We start from the raw sequence: 23309 nt of genomic DNA, 5'->3' as shown, positions 1-23309 counted from the left end.
CACACACGCCCGCGTACGCAATTGCAGCGAATCAATGTATTTTGATACCAAGTAAACACACGAATAGGTATACACTTTAGCGTTTGATCATGAAACCTCGAGAGGATACGAAATTCTTAGTAAAGAGAACATTTTTCTCAAATTATACGATATCGACATACGCATGAAGATCGTAACGTATTGAGCGTGGAAAATGGTTTTCTTTAAATTTAAATCAGTAATAATACGTGTACTTAGTGTAATTTTGCCAATTAGCAGACCAATATTTGTCATTTTCATTTCAATAAAATAAATCTACTATATCAAAAGTCTTGTACAAGTAAAGACGTGATGAGATGTCAATTAAAATTTCAGAGAATTTCGTACCGGCTCAACGTTTCGAGGCAAAGGTGTGAAAAGGTTATTCAATATCACTTATAGAATCGTTATAGTATAAGCAACATGTAACAAAAAAATGAAGGACAAGAGCTGATCGTTGTCGTGTGTAGCGCGTGCGTCCTTGTATGTGTGCTGAGATTGAAAAAGAAAATTATTCCAGACTATCCGTCGGTTATTGATTTTCGAAAGTCATGTAACTTCGGTGGATCTGGTCGTATATCGTACATCTTACATTGGTTGGTTGTTGGTTATGATATTCCAAATAGTAAACGACACAGCAATTACACAACCGTACAGCTAGTGTTCGCTAGTGCTTCATAGAATCAGCTAACGTCAATTGCGTGAATTGATGTATGTCAGGTTGTCAACCTATTAAGCCACAAAGAAGCGGTGAATCGATATTATTTCTATACTTTTTACTGCCAGGTAATTCGGAACAACCCCGCTGTTCAAGTATTGATTTTTCAGGGGAAGGTAATATTCAGGCTAGTTGAGCGACCCTCTATTCTCCACCCCCGCGCCCCGCCGGGCTGCCATTGCCGTGACGAGTTTAGTACAAGCTGATGCTTCTAGCCAAAGATGTGTTACAGACATTAATTTTTTCAGCCTTGGAGCCAGACACCGGATGTTGCCTCGTGCGATGCAGTAACAAATGGTCAATTTGGATCGTCACATATACGTATATATGCATGTACATAACAGCGGACGGTTAAAACGTATTCACATGGTTGAATATTTACTTACCTTGGCGATGGGTTACGAACTTTTACCGGGGATTGATGCACACCCGAAGAACCGAGAAATAACTGCAGCTTAACGAAGAGACCGCCGCTCCTGCTTGAAAACCTCGGAAAATCGGAGCGATTTTCGTCGTGGAACGTACGTGACGGACTGATGCTCGTGCGCCAGTACTGAACTACCCGGGATTACCATTGGCCAGGAAATATTTCACTGGTCAATGGGGGCTGCGCGAATAGACGTCGGCGCATTCCGCCGACGAATAAGAAAGGCCGACGACGGTACAGGCGCCGGCATCTCGCGTAAGATTGTTCAAACGCCGGTAAGCGTGAACCGCAAAACGATGCCTGCGCGACGCATGGTACACCACGCGATTTGCCCATGACCGACAGCCGACAATCTTCACACTGACACGCGATTGGTGTGTGCTTTACTGACGATGAATGGAACGAAATGGTAGAAGCTCGTGCCGATTGTAGCTAAAGCGACGGTAAATGTACCGTTTTTCTTTAACGTAGGTCACTGTGATACGTGTCTCAACTCCTTTTAGGCCAATCCAACAGCAAAAGAAGTTTCTGGAATCGTTTCAGTGTCGACTTGGGTTGCTTCTAACATCGGGGAATAGACACGGCGCGCTTGAAACTACGCGGTCGTTTTCACCTGCAATTTGTTGGTTATCAAGGAGAAACATCGTTTTTTATTTCTATATGCGTAGGAGTTTGCGTTTTCTTCAACGATATTTTCAAAACTATAGGTTACATGTGTGAAAGAACAGAGGAACGTATTCAAGGCAGAAATTACCAAACTTTCCGAAGAAATATCATTTTTCCATTAGGGTACCCCTGAAACCTAATTTTTTTAGGAAAAAACCGTGTACTGCCACGGTCCACAAAAATGACAAATTATTTTTCTTTTTCCTCTTGAAAATTTTTTTATTCCAATAAAACTGAATTTGTTACAACGGAATTCGGGAAGGATGAACATCAAACGAATTTGACACATTATTAACCTTTTGTTCAAATTCACTAAATTTTCTGAAACCTTTGCCAACTTAATGTGAAAAAATCGGTGGTATCTACGACGGTAGGTTTCCGAATAATGAATCTTATGAATCAATAAATCGGTTGAAAAACAAGTACACAGAAATTCTTGTCGCAAAAACTACTAAAAGTTATATCATCTATTATTACTACAGGATTAAACCTACGTTGATTTAAATGAAGTTTTCGAGTTCAAGATATACCGGACTTAAAAGAAGTCACTATAAGATATTGTCAAATTTATTCGTTAGTCTTCCTTTTCAAACCCCACTAACAAAATTCTGTTTCACTTGGTTTTACTGAAAGAGAAGAGGAAAAATAAAAAGGAATTTTCTTACTGTGAAACCTGGTAATACACGGTTTTGCCGTCAAAAAGTTGACTTTTCAGAGACGAAATCCACCCCATGCAAAAACTGATAGTTCTTTTGGAAAATTTGAACGTGATCACATCGATATATTCGTGATTTTTTAAAATCAATAATTGGTATTTGCATAAGTTATTTTCTCGACAAATGAAACAAAATGTGCAAATAGCCTACAAATCGTAAAATTTGCTCCTAGATTGATAGGATAAGAATGTTGGATCGTGTTGGATACATACATAAACAAAGCCTGGCAATGGTAGAGAAACCGCCTGCTCAGGATTTCAAATGTTCAAGGTCACGAGCCAATGGTCGACTGAATTCATTCGATAATCAGGAATTATTATGCAACGTGTCTCACTTCAGAGGCATCTTGACTCTTTGAATATCTGCATAATTAATACACCTTGTCCAATTTCAGCGGAGTAAGCTGCGGAACAGTGGCGCAGGGAGCCTAGTCGTCGAACGAATGATACGTAAACTGATGAGACTAGCTCTCTGACACCTACGAAACGTTTGCAGATCGACGGACCGATGAAATTTAATGACAGTCTGCAGTCTTCTCACTCCGAACAGACTCTTCAACAAGTTCTTTACCCCGAGTATTACGCGGAGGTGCCAGCAAAAGCGTTGGAGAATGGTTTGAGATCGTTCACTTCGTAGCGATTTCCGCACGGATGAAAACGCAAAGAATATTTTCCTCTCGCTTTCCCGTGGCAAAGTAATCCTGGAGAGATTACCGTCTGCGTACGTTTATTTATGCCCGGTTAAAAGGATTCTAATACATGTTGAGCATACGCATACCTACAGATACCTGTCGTAATTCAAAAGGATAGCTGCCATATTTTTTACGCGTATCTCTTCTGAGATTAGCATAAATATGAAAGTAAAATAGAGTCTGATTCGCGGATGAGGTGACGTTGAAACTTTTTTATTCATTTGAGAAGATGCGAGGCGCGCACTCTGTCTTCAAGAAAACAGTATAAGCTTAGAATAGAATACAAAAAGAATACATTCTGTTATAATTCCTACCGGTAGAAAAAAATAATCAAGGAAGCGTTAGTACAGACATTTAGAGCCTGGAAAACTTTCGATCAATCGAAACTTTGTAAAAATTAATTACTTGTTGTCTGAAACTTTGTAACGATGGTTGATCACGTTTACTGTTGTTTGGGAGTAGAGGTGCTGCGAGAGAGTAACAGCCCACCCTGCTTTCACCTAGGGGATGAGCTGGGCCTATAAGGTCCATCGAATAATTTCTTATTGTAGTTGACAGACTTACGGGATCTTAAAGGATTTTGGGTCTCCCGTTACTAATTGGTGGCCGTGAATGCTCAACCCTTTGGGGACCGGATTATAAAATAGCGTACGGAAAAATATTTTTCCATCCGAAATATATTTAAATTACTCCCTAGAACGCAAATCGACACGTAGATTGGAAAAAAAAAAAAAACGAATACTTTGACTTCGTATTTATTTTTCTGGCATTCTACGCATGAAATTTGACTTCTCGCACTTGGTATAAGTCGCTACATCTACGTACTTAAGGGGACTACACTGGTAGAAAGACCTGTCTTATTATCTGACAATTTCTACGTGGCGGTCGAAGTTCATAGGCCCATGGGGTGACCTATTGAGAGACCCATATTTGGTATCTAAAGGCTTGAACTCGTTTTCACAATACCTTTACCGTAAGGTCCTTTGATATTTAAGGTATAAAATTACCCTCCTTCAATCCCAAAATGGTTGTTGTTTACAATGATGCAAATTATCGCCCGACGTATAACACCCAACCCTTGCGTATTGTTCTTTGATTTTTTTTAGCACGTCTGAACTGTTTGTAACGAAGCATCAAATTCGAAAACTAACATCTACGGTTATAAGTATCGATGCAAGCATGGGGACAAGTGTAGATAATCTCAGTTCATTCTCGAACAGTATGACTACGAATTCATCCGCTCTAGTTTTCACGGAATAAAATCTCTTGTCAGACAAGCTTTCAAATTCGACAAATGTGCTCTCGCTGGAAAAACTCTCTCGACGAATAAACGAATGTGTACATATAATACAGTTCTCATAGTTACGTATGTTAAGGTGTACAGTGGAAGACGGAAAAAGAATATGTCGCCAACCAAGGCGTGTGTACGCGTAGCGTTATGGGATTATGTTCGTCGGAATTCAGTATCAATAATAAACCTAGTCAGTGTGCATGTGCTTGTTTCGAATATGAATCTAGCAACGACAGAGCATCGATACTGGAGAAGCGTGTACCGCGTCTAACAATGAGCCGCGAATTAAATGTTTCGAGCAGCATGTTTCCAATTGCGGCGAATATACCTTGAAGGACTCATCGTCAGCGCATTCGGGACTGCACGGGCTCTGCGTTGTAGGTGGATGTACTTCGGAGTCTATTTATCATAAGGAGCTGTATTAACGCATACCTCAGCGGCACCTGTCGTAAATCGTGGGGTGAAAGGTGTTTTATAGTGCAATACCGGGGATATTTCCCACGGACGGAGCGGACGACTCCGACTCACACCCTCGACTCTTTTCACCTGCAAAAAACGTGTCGCACGTGGTATTTCAACCGTTGCGTAAAGTGACGGATCGCGGAGCGAGCGACGCGCGACGTTAGGGATGTGAATCCGTCACTCGACGCCCATCCTGGCGCTCACTGCGGGGCAGGCTCATAGATGGACAGTTCTGAAACGGTATTTCAGTTGAGCTGGGGATTTGGGGACGAATTTCCGGTTGCACCGCGAAATCAATATCGTTCACCGTCACTTCAGATCATCATCGATTATTTCCCGAATCCTGCACATTGATGCTTCTTCGTTTTCCAATGTAATTATTCATATCGCTCGGCAATATTTCGATACATATATGTATCGAACAAGCGTGAATCACACGATGTAGATGAGAAGAGGTTCGAGAAGACGGAAACGGAGATAGTTATATGAATATAGATAAATACAAGGAGAGACTTTTTGCATGAATGTTTGTTTTATTGCTTACCCGTAATCACACTGAAACGTACGAATTTGCGGATACCATTCGTACAGTAATGGGATATCATAGTGTTTCTATATGAATTATTATAACATTGTCGAACAAGACTTCAGAAACAGTATCATTTATTCTTGAAAAATTGGGAGTCTAACAAAGTAATAAGAATGAATAATGAGTCTTACGAAAATAACTCTGAATGTAAGTACTTTGAATAACATCAGTTGTCAGAAATATATGAAACTTTGATATTCTCAATGAGAACGCGGATTCGATTAAAAAGCACTTGTACTTCCTACAACTGGGATTTGAAAAAAAATTAAAGAGACTATACGAAAAATTGATTACTGTTTCCGCACTTTTCCGGTATTGACGATAAAATAATGTGAAAGAATCACGTTCGTATTATAGGTATGCGTCGAGAAAGGAAGTTGAGAATGATAGAGCGAGAGAGAGATGAAAGCGCGTTTATTCTAAACACATCGTAGGGCATGTTGGTCCCTGAGGATAATATTATGTCTGTGAGACTAAGTTGAACAGCTCTCAGCACACTGATATTCCTAAGCATAGTCCAGTATGATAACAATGAGCGTAAGATAGAAAATATCATAAAATAAAATAAAAACCCTACAAGAAAGAAACACATGTGCAATAAAATGGCACGAAGAAATATTTAACAGACTAAAATATTACAAAATTGATAGCGGAGCGCGAGAAAATGAAAGCGTGGGAGGAGAGTACGATAGGAAGTACAGGGGGAGTGGGAGGGAGAGAGGGAAAACGGTGAATTCCATAAATTTACATAATTGTGCCTACCTACAAATTCCGAACTTTGCCGGAAGGATTTGTGGGTGTGCGTCTTGGAGTTGTAACACAGGCGGCGAGGATTCGTTGATATAATTTAATGAATTATTTATCTATGAAAACGTGTGATTTAACTACATCTCTCCCCCACGGTCTGCCTATCGATCGTAATTCCAAACATTTTGGCAAAGAGGCAACCGAGGCTCTACGATTCTTCATTGTATTTAAAGGATGCGAATGAATTCGCGCAACGTCAAAAGGCATCAAAGTGCAAGGCTGAACGGAATGACTGTTGATCCACCATCCGGTTCACGTCCTCCACGGTACGTGTGTTTTAGTACTTCTTTGAACGCGTATTATCAACAAGGAAGAATGTCCCGGTAGTTACGGAGCGGTAGTTTATTTTGATACTGGAGCGAAAACTGATAATAATCGGAATAGTCATGCCTCTCTCGAAACATCCGGGACGGTGTAAGGCCCCGTGTAGCGACAAGGAAGTCTATCCGAAGATTGACCAGTCCGAGCCGAAAATTATTCACCGGAGTATATAACGGTAGACGAACGGCGCGCGATTCCTACGAATATAATATTAATGCGCAATTCGCTCGACTGTCTCATCCAAGAACACGTACTACGGAATCTAATATTTATTTCCAGGCAGCGCGATACGTGGAACTCTCTGTCGCATCGAGTCAAGATGATACGGAATCTTCCCGGTCGCAGAATATTCTTTCGGAGAATAAACCAGCTGGACCGGCCGGAGGGACGACCGGATGGACGCAGCCCTTGGGGCCGAAGAGCACGGCTCGAATACACCCTGGTGTCTCGTTCTTGGAGTTTTTATTAATCCGATAGCTTCTCTCACTTACTCGCAGCGCAAGTGCTTCCTTACTCGCATCCTTGCTCGCGATCCACTTTTGACGTTAAACGTGAATGTCCGCATAAACGAGTACCAAGTTGTAATCCAACCGGTAATGAGACCAATCGGTTCAACGTGTCAAGTTGATAGGAAAAAAAGGCGGGATTTCATGCTTGAGGTGAATGTAAATTTTATGCGAAATTTAATAGTACATTGCACTGGACAGCTCAAAAAACTATGTGGAAGCATCGCGGAAGCTGGATGTACAAATGTACATACGTTACGCCAGCCCCCCGTCTTGACGAAATAATCGATCTTTTCAAGAACGTTCAAGTCGATCTTTACAAGCCTGTAACATTCCAACAATGTATAGCTTGCTCTAGACGCATGTATACGTACTGGTATACTAATTTTGTATTTAAAAGACTATAATAGTGCATCTTTTATACATTCATGTACATATGGGGCCTTCTGGGTTAAATCAATCAGATCAAAACTCTGACCCTCCGAAAGGCGGCTACGCCATTGTGAAGGATTTTTCTTAGTTCATAATAATGAGCGCAATTCTTCTTACATTCCTCTACGAAGACATTGGATGTTAGTGGTGGTTAGCAGCCAGTGAATCACATGCAGGAATTCACAGCGTTCAAGTTTTGATTCAGTATAACTTGAAAATAGATGCATCACGGAAAAAAGTTAGGCATAAAAAGAATTTAACTTTCACGTCCGACAAAATTCTTTTCACGAAACTCGGACATCGTCGGTTCCTGCATAAATTTGAAAGAGGATCCGAAAGTTGGTCGAATCGATTTTACGTGGAATTTCCCATACATTTGTTTCTTCAACCAAGATGTTGGCGATACATGAGCTTGAATTAGAATCATAAGGACTCAAGCAGGGTAAGCTTTTGAACTTTTGTATTATCATTTTGAGTGGTTCCAACTTCTCACACGTACGTCCTCATGTATGTATACATGACATACGACGCGTGCGTACGCATACACACCCTTACAGCTGCAGCGGCTGGAAGGTAAAGTCAGGAACTTTCGGCGAGTCGCAATGGTAGCAATTTCGCGAAATGTTGAATTAAAATTTGTCCTGAAATGCTCTCGGGTATATTCGCACAAGAAACGTAAAGTTGGTCTGTTCTTCACTTTTATTATTACTTTATTTTTTACTCCTCTTGGCTCCTCTTTCTGCTGCTCCTCTCGAGTGCTGGAAAAAGGCTCCCGTCGCGGATTCGCGTATGTTTCACGTAAATTACGTAACCACTTGTAGGTACTGTGTCGAGCATCAGTGTTGTATGAAAAATTCGACCAGAGAGGCTGTACGAACGGATGACAAGGCCACATAATTGATTGACAGAATGTACGGAGGAAGGAACAACGGGGCATGAAAATTTTCCCTTACATGCACGTGACGGCCAGTGGGTGGACAGGCGCTGAAAGGCCAAATCGATCATTGACGATCACGTAGGCACCGAAAAGTCTTAGACTAGGGCAAAAAGGCTTCCTTAAAAATTCACGCCCAAAGGCCAACAGCTTGACCCGGACTTGTCGATATTTTCATCAAAACGCCAATAAATTCTTGACCAGAAGCTGTTTGGGTTTCAAAGGAACTGCCAATCCCTGTCTGTGCCATGAACCACCCCTGAAGAGCCTGGATTTAAGATTCTCCATTTTACCGAAAATATATTGGTTCGAGGCACCGCTCCCTCGGGATAGGTTAACTTTTTACTCGGTACGAGCGGCAAGGGGCGGACCGCGGAGGAGATGCAGGATGGGAAAGCCGCCGAGGCGGTGGCACTAGGGGTCCCGGGGAACGCATTGCTCAGATCCTCCGTCATTAAATATTTACGACGGATGGAGTCTATGAAACCGCAAAGAGTTTCGATCGGGTTCGGGGTTCGAGCCGTGGCAGTTCGGAGAATGAAAAAACATATCTCCGAGTGTAGAATTTCTCGCCTTGGTCACTCTGCTAGATGACCAGGGGGTTCAATACGGTGCGGGAGGGGATGGAACGTCTTGAACGTAAAAAGTAATGGCACGGCTAAAATCTGACATCGTAAAGAAGCAGTAGACACGATATATCGAACACCTGAACGATATTTGAGAATTGATGCAAAATTGCTGTAAATTCAGTTGTTTTATTTGAAAGAGATCTGGAAAAATCTGCTTTTTCTTACTTCAATCTGTCCATAAGCCAGAATTTAAAATTTTTTTTTCACAAATTTTCTATGTTGCGTATGAAATTCCGTACCATGAAAATGTTTAGGTCCGAAGTACGTCGTATTATTCATAATAACAGTAACGTTCCTGGGTGGGTGACACTGCCGAGTTTCCGACCATGGGCAATATTTTAATATATATTACCCATACGCAATAACCGTGTGCATCCCATACAGCTTATATGTAGGTATAGGACGTGCCACACTTTTATATTTTACGATTGTTAATCGGGGCTCCATGAAACCTGAACTTTCTTATGAGTGATAAATTCTTTCTTAATATTTATCGTAGGAGTACTTGGACTTTCTTCTCTGTTACCGGATACTGCGGAGTCTAGTTTGCTTTTCCTCTATACAGTCATAGTAGATCCCCCCCCCCTCCGTTACCCAACCTGAATATCCGTTAACTGGAAAGTCAGAAAGATTATCCTTGTGAAATTGATTAACAATGTCTTCTAATCTAGCGATGACTTTCTTTACTATTCCTGATCCTCCGTTTGAATTAGAGCCTCAATCATTCTAATCTGTATATTTTTCCGCTCTTTGTTAGTTTTTATTTTGCTGAATTACGTGCGTTGGCAGAAAGACATGACATGAAATAAAGAAACTTGGTAAACTTGCTACACCGATTTCTATCGCTTCAGACTAATCACGAATAAGGTTGGCTTGATGGACACTGGCGTAAAAGTTGAAACACACCTACCTTGGACCGTTAATAATGAGAAACTTGGAAGGCTGTACGGTAAAAACACCATCTTGATTTTCGACGACAGTCCCTCTGTATACCGCCGTAATCGACATTTTTTCGGGATTCTTCGGAATTCGTAGAGGTGAAAATTTGGTCCATGGGAATTTGGCCGGTGCGCGTCACATACCCGGGCCAGTGTCTCTGCTGGGGGTAGTTCTTACTCTCAAAAGCGACTCGTAAAATTGTAAAGGTAAACGGTTACGTGGTTTTCTGAGCGACAGCTTTTCTACAGTTTAACTAAGATTCTCCTGGCATGGATCCTAACGGATAAGAAACATTGTCTGCTCCCACGCTCCTGTAAGCACTGAATATTCACAACTAGAACAAACGATAAATAGGTAATAAAACACAGAACCGAGTGGAAATAAGTACGTTGGGTATCATGGGTGCGAAGAATTCACTCGTGATGGACACGATTTTTTTCCTTGTATAGTCCCTCTGAAAATTTGCTTTTCGCGCACGTGAAGCAGGCGTAACAATTGCCGTTTTCACGGCACGTCACGAACTCTGCGCTCGGTAAAAATTCTTTAAAATCCGGTAAAGCAGGCGAAATGTATGTCCAGTTGCGACTGCGCGTGAAATTGCAATTTTGAGCCCGTTTCACATGCACGAAAATACGTTTTTTTCAAAGGGAGTCGGATAAAAAATATTTTCACGTCCGTAAGTAGTAGCACGAAATCATTACACGACACTTTTACGTGAAAAATTTGAAGATTGTTGCGCGATGTTGAAAATAAAGTTGTCAACTGGTCGCGTATTTCATACAATTCACGTTACGCGTACCACGGACGAAGGCAAATTAGATCAGCTTCCGATGGATCAGCTAGCTTCTATTCAACCATTTTCGGTTACGCTACACTTCACTTCCGATGCGTTATTATTCAAAGTGAAGGCACGCCTTCGATTCAGATCGACCGTATATATTCACGCATCTGTGCATTATACGTTTGATTCCGCCGTAGCTACCTGCGTGGTGTGAAAGTTTGCTTTCCAGTAATGTCAAAGAACATATTTCACATCTCGTTGAGTACATTTCACAGCAATTTTCTTTACAGTAACCACTACATAAACTTGAAATTCTGTAGCGCTAGAAGGGTCACTGCTAGCGAAACACAGGCAAATTTTTTTTCACGGTGTGGCAACCGATGCATTTTCGATACAAGCAATAAAAGATACAGTGAAATTTTGCGATGTAAAGCAGTATTTTCTTCATTTCTTGGCTTCGCTGCAATTTCATCCGAAAAATTGAATCGATTCGTTGACACAAAATTCGGTGATACAAAAATGATGGCTTGATACTAGGTTCAACGATTCACCGAAATTCTGATGGTCAATAATTACACTCAGATGCAGATTTAGTTAGTGGGGTATTTTATATCAGAAGAGGGTATTAAAAAAAAAAAAAAATCAATAGACGAGTCGGGAACAAGAGCATCCATTTGAGCGGCGATGTTGTAAATCTACGGATATCCTTGTATCCGCCACGAGGAAACAGAGATCAGCTTGAACTCCAATAGAACTATCCCTGGCATCAGTCCACCGGGTATGCTTCCCTCAATCTTTGAATCTTTATGGGACCTGGGCGTTCACCACACTTTACGAGCCTCTCCGTTTTCAGTACCTTCCCTACTGACCTTTGCCAAGCCCAGGTCTCAAGTGGTGACTCGCATCGAAACTCTACCTTATTCGATGCAGAAAATGCAGTCGCAAATCCGGTGCAACGATCCATAAAATGGTACGGAAGCTAAGATCAAGTTTCCAACCGACTAGTTGAGGTAAGAACATGTTTCCAAATTCGTCGTACAAGTTTTCCCTTTTCGTGCTCAACAGCGATGGTCTTCCATGATTCTGGATAATTTTCATTGTGCTCATCGGCGATAATAATAACAACAATGCTAATAATAGTAACAAGAACAATAATAGCAACAACGACGAGGAGTACGATCGCTGCTGCGTTGCCACACCCAAAAGGGTGTATCCCCAGGAAGCTATTCAAAGCCTATGTGGCATAAGGAGGGACGCACAGTAACCGTCATTATGCGTTTGCAATTTGCACGGGGCGCAAGGAAAACGGTAGAACACCTTGCCCGGGTGTAACCAGAGTCAGTTCAAACCACAGCTTGTCGATTCGGCGCATGAACGACGTGACCTGTCTGCAATTTTTTATTTTTTTTTTTGACTCAAATGGTGTATCACTGTTTCACAGAGAAAAAAAAAGGAAAGTGTATAATAATGAGGCACAGAAAAATATGCTCAGACTTATCTGGGATTAGTATCTATCGATATCGCTCTGTGAGCTACGGATGAATTTAAATACCTATGTGAGGAGCGTGGCGTGAATTGACAAGACCTTGGGTGAGTGGAAAGGATCACCCAGATCCCAAAATTGAGCTCTGGGTGACATCTTTCAAGGCTACATTAATCACATTGGTCATTACGTCAGTTATAAGCATAATTAGCTGGACGATATCCGCAATTGGAGCACACATTGTGAAGCAAGCAGACGTTTTCTCTCACATTCGTTAGTTATCAACGCGCAGATACGCAAACCACATCTACAGCCAGTGCTCGAAGTTTTCCGGACTTCGGTCTTTGACGACAAAAAATTCGATCGACCCCTTCTCGAGAGGAGTCCGACTGTGATATTGTTGATCGTAAATTCTTAAAGGTACTTGGCCTGGCGGGGGTGCGAGAGCCCAGGTGGCGCAGGTGAAACCGCCTTAGCACCAGTCGTTTACGTGATGAACTAATGCATAAGTAAAACCCTCTCTTCGTGAAATACGTAAAGCGATACACATGCTACCCGATATGTACGCGTCTATAGATGGGCGCAACTTCTTCGAACAAAAAAAAAAAAAACTGCCGAATTCATTACATTCTAGAATTCTTACCCAACGTTTCTCCCGCAATAACTGATTACTTATTTTCGGTGGATGCCTTGACTTGAAATGGTTGACTTTATTTCAAGTTATTCTACAATAAGTATACTACATATTCCTGTACGTCACTGTCTGTGTGTTTCCCGCCTTCGAGCATTAAATATTTGTATCCCACTGCTGTCATGTGTATACCATCGTGTCTTATGTTCGTCTGTTTCCAGAAACCCAGTTACCTCACGAACGTCTCCATGGAAAACACAAAAATATTTCCCAAGTACCGCAAATGCGTTTGACGAACATCTAACTAATGCAGATACGAAAATATCTTCGGAAGACATATCGAAAAGACGTCTTTTATAATTATGTTGAATTTTGTTTCACTGCTGCATCTTCTCGATATCGGATTTTCGTTATCCTTGTTCTGATACGTTTTTTTTTTGCCTCAGCTTCTACGTATTTGGGTATCCTCTCCGTGATATTACGCTCTACTACATTATCACAGTCTAATTTGCAGTCTACCGAAGGCTATTAGGAACACTAATAGGTTACCTCCTGTTAGAAGACCGTAAAAAAATCTTCAGTTTTGTACAGAAATTGAATTATCGGGAGACTTTTCAGCTGGGAGCCGTTTTACCGATCTGTGTATTACAAGATTTGAACGTGACCCGAATAGGAGAGGTTCACTTTGGATACAATCATCGTTGAGTACCACGACGTTTATGATCCAGGAGTCGGTGAAGCCATAGAATTTGCTGGAGCTGAAAGAGTATGGGCACGTTGAATCAAGAAGACCGGGGGATGTTACCCAACAATCACAGAATATTGAATCTGCCTCCTGAGAGTTACCAGCTAGTTCAATTTGCAAATGACCATTTCCTAACATGCCTGCCTGTACTTACCTTCAGATTGATCGTACGAAATCCGGGTGAAAATCGTCGCACATGTAATGTATTGATCTCGCATTGTCACGTCCAGACGACAGTTGATTCTCGTTGTCTCCGGTTAGTTTTATTATCGCTTCGGGGATTTCGAATGTGAGAACATTCATAAACGATTTTTAAACATAACTATAAATTATGCAATTAACTGTGGGGCTGTGAGCTATTAAAGTTACGTAAATTGATAGGTGAAATCGTCGTATAGTTATTCATGTGCAATGGCCTTGAACGCGGTTCGTTTGCAGTGTTATGCGATATGAGTCGGAAACACTGGGAAACACAGGCCATGACCATTTATCAACGGGACGAGACTCGGAATCTCACCGATAGATGATACTGAGTTCTTTAAATATATGTAGAGCATTGAGGAAAGAGACGAAAACGGTAGGGGCATGTAGACATAAGGATTTACGAGAAATCATCTACTTTTATCGAGGTAATAAACTTTTATGGGAATTCTGGCGGGCTTCGCCGTTAGTTGATTTTGGTTGGCCGTTGGTATAACCTTGGCCATATCACACATCGAGGGCTGAATCCTCCGCTTCGCCATCTATCGAATAATACCGATACTCTTGAGGACAATTTTATTTTTTTTTTTCGTTTAATACAACATAAACGATTTGATCCAACGTAACAACGGATCGTCAGTTACTTTTGTCCGTGGTAAAATTCTACAAGCGAAGAAAAATTCTTTCTCTGCATGGAAAAAAAATTTGGTCGCTATCCCGATTTCGGGAAGCCAGATCGGGAGTGTTAAGGCTAGCGAATAAACGAGTTGACGGCTGCTTTATTCGTGATAATAGTCGAACTTCTCATTGGCGAATCGTTTATAACTATAATAATTCTTTGTGAAGGGAATCTCAAAGGATTCTAGCAATTGAAGCCTAAGGAGACCTGACATGACCATGCAACAACGCATACTCATTGTTAGTGAGAGAAAAGGTCAGCGGTTAGCCGACGATATGGAGGCAAGAAAAATCGAGTACACAAATAATATCCAATCACGGGTAGGCCTGAGGTTATGATTTGAATTGGGCCTCAAGCTCCAGGATCCCTGCCAGGGGTAACTGGCAAGTAGATGGTCAAACAGACAGGCAGGTAGACATACGATAATTGAATATGAGCTACATCATCGCATTCAATGGATGCATCAACCCTAATTATATTTATGTATTGCGATTACGAGTGATGACTTACTAAACTCGCTCGGAAAATAATTCAACGATAAATTCATATTAATAAGGCACGGATTTTGACTCTCTCAATTGATTCGTTGGTCAAAATTTGGTGAGTCGTTTTCATGCGTAAAAGTTCTGAAAACAACTACGGCCAGCATGACTTTAACACTCTTGTGATTCGAAACCTGTCCACTCTCTGAACATGAATCAGTTATAAGAACAACATTGGAAAACATCAGTGTCTATACGCTGGAAATCAGTGAAATATCGGTGAATCGTAAATGTACATGTACTAGTTTTTTTTTCAACAGTATACTTGTAGCTGTGAATCTGTGAAATTTCACCAATTCAAATTTAGAGAGCACGGTAATTCTATTTTCCAGCACTAGAGCCAATTGAAAGTAAGTATCATAGCAATATACTTACATGTCATTGCACATATTTTATCGACGAATGGGTAAGGATGAGTATACCATCCAATTGTGAAACCATACGTACTCAGTACGGCGCCTCGTAACGTTTAAAACTCATCTGCGTCATTGATACTGCAAGCACCCTTTCTCTCCGCGAAAACAGGTAGGTACGCTACATCGGCGAGTGCTAAACTTTCATTTGTTGCTCTCTGAATGTTCACTTTCACGCGAACATCTTCCGGCGTTGTTTACGAACGATGTGACCTCAATAATGGCGATGGTTGTCATGAATATCAATTTAGTGGTCAGACTGAACGATTGATCACATCAATTACGTTCAGTATTTTTCCACTGAAAGTCGTTTCTAAAGCGTGAGGAAATATTACTATTAATAATTATTTACTTGGACACGTTGCAGGACATGGTGAAGAACATAAACAAACCGTAGGATCGAGTTAATTTTATTGGCCATCACTTTAATGGAAACGAGATTGAAAACAGGACAATCACAGAGTGCTAACTCGATAAGAGTACTTCTTATTAACCAACCCAGATGGCAAGTATATTCTGAATATATATATATATATATTCAGAATATACTTACCATCTGGGTTGGTTAATAAGAAGTATATATATATTCAGAATATACTTGCCATCTGGGTTGGTTAATAAGAAGTACATACTCTTATCGAGTTAGCACTCTGTGATTGTCCTGTTTTCAATCTCGTTTCCATTAAAGTGATGGCCAATAAAATTAACTCGATCCTACGGTTTGTTTATGTTCTCCACCATGTCCTGCAATATATATATATATATATATTCATCATAGGTGTATAGATGCGTATGTGTCAATGTTCTTTCACTTGTAGCACGTAATTTAACGTCTACGCGAACTAAAAACACGCCTGAATTTGCTTTAGACTCAAGGTTTCCATCTTCTTGCAAGGATATTACTGCGTAAGCTTCACAAAATTTATTCATATTTACCTGCCACTTCAATTTTGATGTTCATACTATTACCATTTTGTAAAGGAAAGTCTAGAGATATTCAAAAAATTGTTTTGTATGTATTTCCATTGAATAACTGAATTTTGGATACGTGATCGAGAGTAGTTGAAGTTATAATACTTTCGTATCACGTCTCTACTGAATACTTGATGTATCATTAAAATTTTGAACCACACTGTTCCTCATTAATTTAGGCTACACAAAATAATTATTGAAAATTTTAAAAATACACCATTGAGGACCCGAAAGCGGTAGAAACATGGAATTTTTTTCATGCATCATTTCCACCTAATGCTTTATTTTTCAGCCAACCTTCATCCAATTTTATGAAGTCGTTTTCTCGGAATTCGGGATACAACATTTGTAGATGCTGGTCAACGCTAGAAAACAATTGTGGGAGTGATAAACCGTATTTTCAAAGCGAAGATAATATTTTTTTCCGGAGTCACGTTTTTCTCGACGACAAATAAAATAGTAACTTCGTTTCACAGTAGCGCATAGGACTGGAGAATGGCGAAGGTTACGGGCAGAATAATATTGCTGGGATCATCCTTTGTGCACATATGAATCCAAATAATATAAACAAGCGGGATGTAGAAGGGGTTAATATCTTGTATTACCACATTGTCACGAGAATTGAACAGTCATATTACGCAAGATTTGCCTTTTAGAGCCGCAGAGGGTTTATTCGGCTCATCACGCATTTTCTTATCCTATCGAAGGGATTCAACGGTATTTACACAAAGCTCGAAAGCTTGAATCTTGCACACGACTTTGGAATCTACTTCTCCCGACGAAATCGTCAATTGAGCAACTTTTAGCTTAGAGGCGATCTTCGTTTATTCTTACGTTATGATTATTCCCCGAGTTGGTGAAATTTTTTAAATCATTCATCCTTATTCAACATCAAGGAAAAATACTCCAACTCTCGCTGTAGATGGATCTCTGTCAAAAAGTTGTGAAACAAATTCGATTACACAGAGCTGAGAAAGTATTTCTTTGAATCATCACGAATAGTACTTAGTCTCTGGTTGAACTTATGTAAAAAGGTTCGAACTCCAAATATACAAATTAGCCTAGAAATCATTAAAAAAGTAGGAAGAAAGTAACGGCTTTGGGTTTTTGCCCAAAATTTTGACGATTTTGAATACAGCTGGAATTTTTCCTTTAATGCACTACATCGAGGCAATTTCGCGAGAGGAATCAATTGCGCGTAATCTGAATACGCTGTGAGCAACGGATCGTAAGTTACAGCTAAAAAATTGAAGATCATCTGTATAATTCCTCTGCTATTGGTTCGACGCTCGTTTTGATGTATTTTTTACATTCCTGAGGGTCCAATTAGTGGAAAAAGAGCCCTGCAAAACGATTCCGAGACGAAAAGTTTCCAAGCTCTGAAAAAGGTCGATCATTTCTCGATCGAATCGTTTGAATGAACATTTTTGCTCTCAGAATTAACTGTTACTTGCATGAATTTTTTTTCCACCCTAATTGTCCCGACAATGGACGGTTCTGGTAGGTTGTAAGTCTCATCGAAATGAATAAAATATCACAGTTGGAAGTGAATTTAACGTAGTCTGAAAGTGACTTTATTAAGCTGGTTTTAGCTTACTATAAAAGTATTACAGTTTAATACTGATTGACATTGCTCTTCCGAGTCTGGCACCGAACTCCTCAAATGCAAGTGAATAATTATTGCCACTTGCAACCGTGCCACTTATATCAGCGTCGCCGGAAAAATGCATTACACCACATACCTATATAATTAGGTATACACTTTCATTTTTACGCAGTGAACTTGCTCGTCGAGTTTCGCATCTCACGGTCGGCTTCATTAGTACGAGTTCGATACCTGGAAATAAGCATATCGTCTGAATCCCAATTACAAAATGATCACGGAATCGTCTGCCTATCGCGATTTGGTTTCAAGGAAGATTATTCGTTGCAACGTCATAGGGACTGCATCGCAATACCTATGAAGAGCAATAGTCTTGTGAGAGCAATCGAGTCGTTGGATGAAAATCCAATTGACCCCTCGCGCTATTCCGACACGTCACCATTCATCGTCAGATAAAGCTTAGCGATTCCACCCTTAACCGTAAGCCCGATAACGGGATACTCGTCAATCTCCACTCGCAGGACGGATTGGGAAACATTACGATAACCCGGAAACCAAATCATCCCGATGCGAAATTCCTGAAATAGCGTCGCATCGTCAATATGGGAACGCTTCCAATCACCCCAGAATTCGACGTCTTCGAATCACCAGCTTTTAATCTGGAATTAATCAGTCAACGTTAGCAACAGATATAGTACGCCTATTTTCATTTCCACTTCACTTTCAGTATAGCTGCAACACGTTATACATTACGAGTATATACCTTTAAATTTTCAAAAACATCTTTTCTTCGTACTATTCGTTAAATTACCCTTATTTAATAAAGAAGCTCAGTACTTGATCGAGTATTTATCAGTTGCTGTGTGCACATCTTACCAATTAAACAAATCTATTTTTACAAGTGCCATCTAAATATATAAAAGTTTGCAAATAACTACAGTTTATTGACCCACAGTGTAACCAGCTGTCTTTCCTTGAATTGGGTGTATTGACATAGGACGTTATAGGGTATCAAGGAATCAGTTCTATCCTTATTCAAAATCGCTAAACTTTCGACCGAAGAAATTCAAAGGGGTTAGTCTTTCTTTTTCAACGACTTTTGAGTCTGAAGCTTTTTGTCTTGGAGTCGATTCTCACAATGCTTTTCAGGCTAATTGGACCCCAAGGCAGGCAGTAAAGGCGTTTGAAACCTCGTAGGAGCAACAGCTGCGGAGATACGAAAAAATTTCCCGTTTTTGGGCTGTAAGTTTTGATCAGCTGCTCGAAGCGATTCCAAACTATGAGCAATGGATTCCTTTTCCAAAATCACGTTGATACTGGACGTTATAGGGGTTCGATTGTGTTCAATGATCCCACGAAGCCGGAGAAGTAAGATTCAGTAAAATCCATCCAACCCACCGTATCTTACACTTGCGCAGTTCGCATGTATCAGTGATTTATATTTTCTTTACGAAAAAAGAATTGCGATTGTATCTTTGAAGCATCAGGCCTCAGGTGCAGCTGTATAAAATATTTGAATTAAAATTATCGAACAAAGTACTGTTTAACGTACTTTAGAGTGACCAACTTCTGTACCCGCGAGAAATACATTTTTCACTACAAAACGCAAAGAACTACAGATGCACCACTTTCCATGAATTAAACAATACTTTCCTCACTGTCAGTTACTTAATCAAAGATAAAGCTTCCTCGAAAAACTCCAGTTGATTGCTTATTGTCAAAGAACCAAATCAAATTTCTTTCACTCCTTCCTCGCTCTCAATTTTCCACCCATGCATTTATACGCAGATTCGATGTAACCGGAGTACGCGGCGCTGCACAGGTAGGTAGCTGCTTAATATCTGACAATGAGTAGCAGCCAGGCTTGTGAAATAATTCTTTCGAGCGTTGTGGTGTTGGCCTTATCGCAGTTTCCCCGAGCCCTCGCATCTGCAGTTTATGGTTCACCGTGCATTAAAACTTTCACGTCATTATAAAGCGTAATACATAAAGTTCACGCAAGTACTCAAACCGTGGCACTTCATGCTGGGGGCCTCTACCTTCTCCTCTCATCAGATTTTCCGAAATCACCGGCCAGGGACGCATTGCTAAGAAAATGTTAATATTGCAAATGCACTCAAGCGCCTCAAAACGCGTTCGTGCTACCTCGCTGTAGCGACCTCTGTCGCGTTCCTACATGTGCACGTCTTGTTTCATATATGCTGTGAGGTTTGCCGAATGTGGTCGTACAGCCCTTGTGGTGCACATGCAAGTGGATGATGTGGCACAAAAATTTTACTTCTGATGTAATGTTTATCAGAGGCTTATGCTGTAGCGTGTAAATTTTTTCGTCGATGACTCGAGGTGTGGAAACTTGATTTAAAATTAACCTAACAATATTCGCACCGCGCAGCACACTTCGTATCGCCCATTATATTATACCTGGGGCTGAAACTTTCTCACCGAGGATTGCCTTTCTATTCAAAGATTATCAAATTATTTTCCACACAAGGTTCCTACATTTCGCGCTTGATATGTTCCATATGTTCGATATCAGAAGTTCGGATCTTGCGAGAAGGAAGCATCGTTTGAAACTCTTAACACAATTCCAAATGCGTAGGTTACCGCCCATTGTCGTTGAATTTCACTGAGCAGTTTCTTTTCGTCGTAAGAAAAAAGCAAAAAGGAATGCAGGTACCGGATGGATGAGATTGGTCTTGGTGGGATTCTAATTCGACATCAATTGACCTCTGTGAAAGTACCGTCATGAGTGAAAAAAGCACGAGTTAAGAATTATGTGAGAAAGTGAGACGGCAAACTCTCTACTACGATCCAATGCTCAAGGCAGCCCGCGTTATCGTGTTTCGCATATAAATGTCTAGTCTCTGATCTCATTGGATGTATTGCACCACCAAGAGAGTCGAATGAAAACGAACAGACAACGGAGAAAAAGTTTTAAGGACGTTGAGCGGTGGTGAAGAATATTAGGCAGAATCAATTGTACAAATATTAGCTGAATTTATCAAGATAGCGTACTGTCCATTGAGCAGACAGCTTATGGCCGTAGACGAAAAATTCTCCAACAACTGGATCCCAGGTATCTGTAATCTCGATTAGCAGACAATAGTTTTATCACGCGTGAGGACAATATGTACGGATAAAACCATTTTGGCAGTTTACCGTTCAAGGAATGAGTTCTGTAACTTATGGACGGGCTGGACTTCATCTGATCAGCTGGTTTCCCAGGTACTTGAATCGTCAACAAGTCACTTTATTACGATATTCTTCGAATATTAGGAATTCTACACTTCGATAACGCATTTTTCTTAATCACCCCGCAGCAAGACACTCGATCATCTGGACTTGAAAGGCGTCACAGAGATATGTTACTACTTCAAGTAAAATTAGTGACTATGGCACAGTTTTTTGGATGCTCAGTAAGTCGTTTGAACGCTATTGGACTGGAAAAACAATTTACCCCATGAATTCAGGCTCTACACTCGGAGGCGATGAGGTTATAATACATCTTGAAATGTGTTCTATTCTCTAAATCTAATGTTCAGAATTTTACAGCGACACCGGATAGATTCGGTAAGTCCCGCCACAAGTGCCGCTGGATAGGTAACCGAAGTTACATTTTAGGTTTGTATTACCGTAAAAAGCTGGCTTCGGTTACCTGCCTGCTCGCACGCAGAGGCGATATTCACCGAATCCTCCCAGTACGCCGAATCCTAATCTATTACTAATACGTTACTAGTACATTCATTTCAACATTCAAAGTTAGATGTTTATCCCCTCGCCAAGATCCCGGTTTCTCGTTTCGTCCGTGAGTCGTTGCTAAATGATTTGTACGACGAACATTGACATTGAATTGTGCGAAAATACGATTCACAAGCCAGTCCTCGTTACACCAAACGTGAATATTTTTCGAACCATCCTTTCTGATCGCGAACACAAGTGAAGATTTCAATATACCGGTTGTGTGGAATATACTTTCACACCTATACTGCACCGTCATCCCGGATCATCGTTGAACCCTTTCCACTTATAAATTTGTGTTATACCACCCCAGCGATATGGCGGAGGAGAAATCATTCACCATCCTCCCCTCTGTAGGATAAATATTGTCTGAAGAAAATTGGCCACCTCCCACTTCGTTCGAGCTTTCGCAGCCCTCGTACTCAAGCAGATCGCAGGTTTCGGAGCCTCTGTCATGCCTTACAGGCGAGAGATTCATTGTTAGAACCATGCTCATCACCATTCCCGTTTACTCAAATACGAACGATCTATGCTAAGAACACAAGACTGGTTTTAATTGAATCACGTACACCCGGGTTAAAACAGAGCGAACAACCGGCATGAACTGTGCTTGCGAAATCTTATATCAAACGCATACAAACCTGAACCGCTGAAATGATCAATTAATTTTGCGTCGAGTTCAAGATCAAATTTAATATCGCCCAGAGTTTGTCGTAAATTCCATCGCGTTCCCCGAGTCTGCGCCATTGATTCAAAATCGCGCTATGCCGTTCTTGCGACATCACAATTTCAAGCACCTTTCAAAGGAGGTAATCACATTGAATAATAGTAACCAAGGTGCAGCGGTGCCTCGTACGAAATCATATAGCGGTAAGAAGAATTCAAGTAACAACGCTCAAGTAACAAACAAGCCTAAAGCTTCGATGCAAACCGTGTTTTGCAGGCAGTCGAAAGCTGCACCATGTAACGTAGAATCTTCAAAGTTACGTTGCGTGTACTCGCTGTAACGTTGGCTACGTCGCTCGCCAGCCGCATCTCTCCGGCTTCGTGAAAGAGCAACAACCTCGAGGAACAGTCTACCTGTGCCCGGCGTGAACCAGTACCGTTATCTTTCTCTAACGAGTGCAGTGGAGGCGCGCAGGTCGCATTATACGGGGACCCCTGATTCAGAAGAGAATTGCGACGATGCGCCAATGCTGTGAAAGCAGCGAGAAATGCACGCGTGCAGTACGCGTGGACGGATGCGTACGCGCGCGTACATCGTGCTACGAGAAAGTGAATCCCAAAAGAAAACCACGGTACTGAAATAAAGAGAATCCGGTATTAACGGATAGAAAGATTTAAGCCATGAGGGTCCACAGCCGTTCTTAGTCCG

The 23309-nt window shown here is 41.0% G+C and overlaps 2 protein-coding genes across 15 annotated transcripts in view; one reads left to right on the top strand and one right to left on the bottom strand.

Annotated features, from left to right (window-relative positions):
* LOC107220923 (protein NDRG3) overlaps nucleotides 1-1299 on the bottom strand; it is an 82977-nt gene extending 81678 nt beyond the window's left edge. For 10 of the 13 annotated variants that reach the window (XR_006902975.1, XM_046732141.1, XM_046732139.1 and 7 more), the window contains exon 1: nucleotides 1123-1299. The gene's annotated coding sequence lies outside the window, so the exon portion shown is untranslated. The remainder of the gene's footprint in view (nucleotides 1-1122) is intronic. The other 3 variants (XM_046732140.1, XM_046732146.1, XM_046732149.1) reach the window with 1 other exon arrangement.
* Nucleotides 1300-18230: 16931 nt separating this feature from the next.
* LOC107227815 (FK506-binding protein 2) overlaps nucleotides 18231-23309 on the top strand; it is a 27658-nt gene continuing 22579 nt past the window's right edge. For both annotated transcript variants that reach the window (XM_046733078.1, XM_046733077.1), the window contains exon 1: nucleotides 18231-18235. The gene's annotated coding sequence lies outside the window, so the exon portion shown is untranslated. The remainder of the gene's footprint in view (nucleotides 18236-23309) is intronic.

The sequence above is a fragment of the Neodiprion lecontei genome, chromosome 2 (assembly GCF_021901455.1).
Source record: "Neodiprion lecontei isolate iyNeoLeco1 chromosome 2, iyNeoLeco1.1, whole genome shotgun sequence".
Taxonomy (NCBI): Eukaryota; Metazoa; Arthropoda; class Insecta; order Hymenoptera; family Diprionidae; genus Neodiprion; species Neodiprion lecontei.
This window is presented reverse-complemented; position numbering and strand designations above follow the sequence as displayed.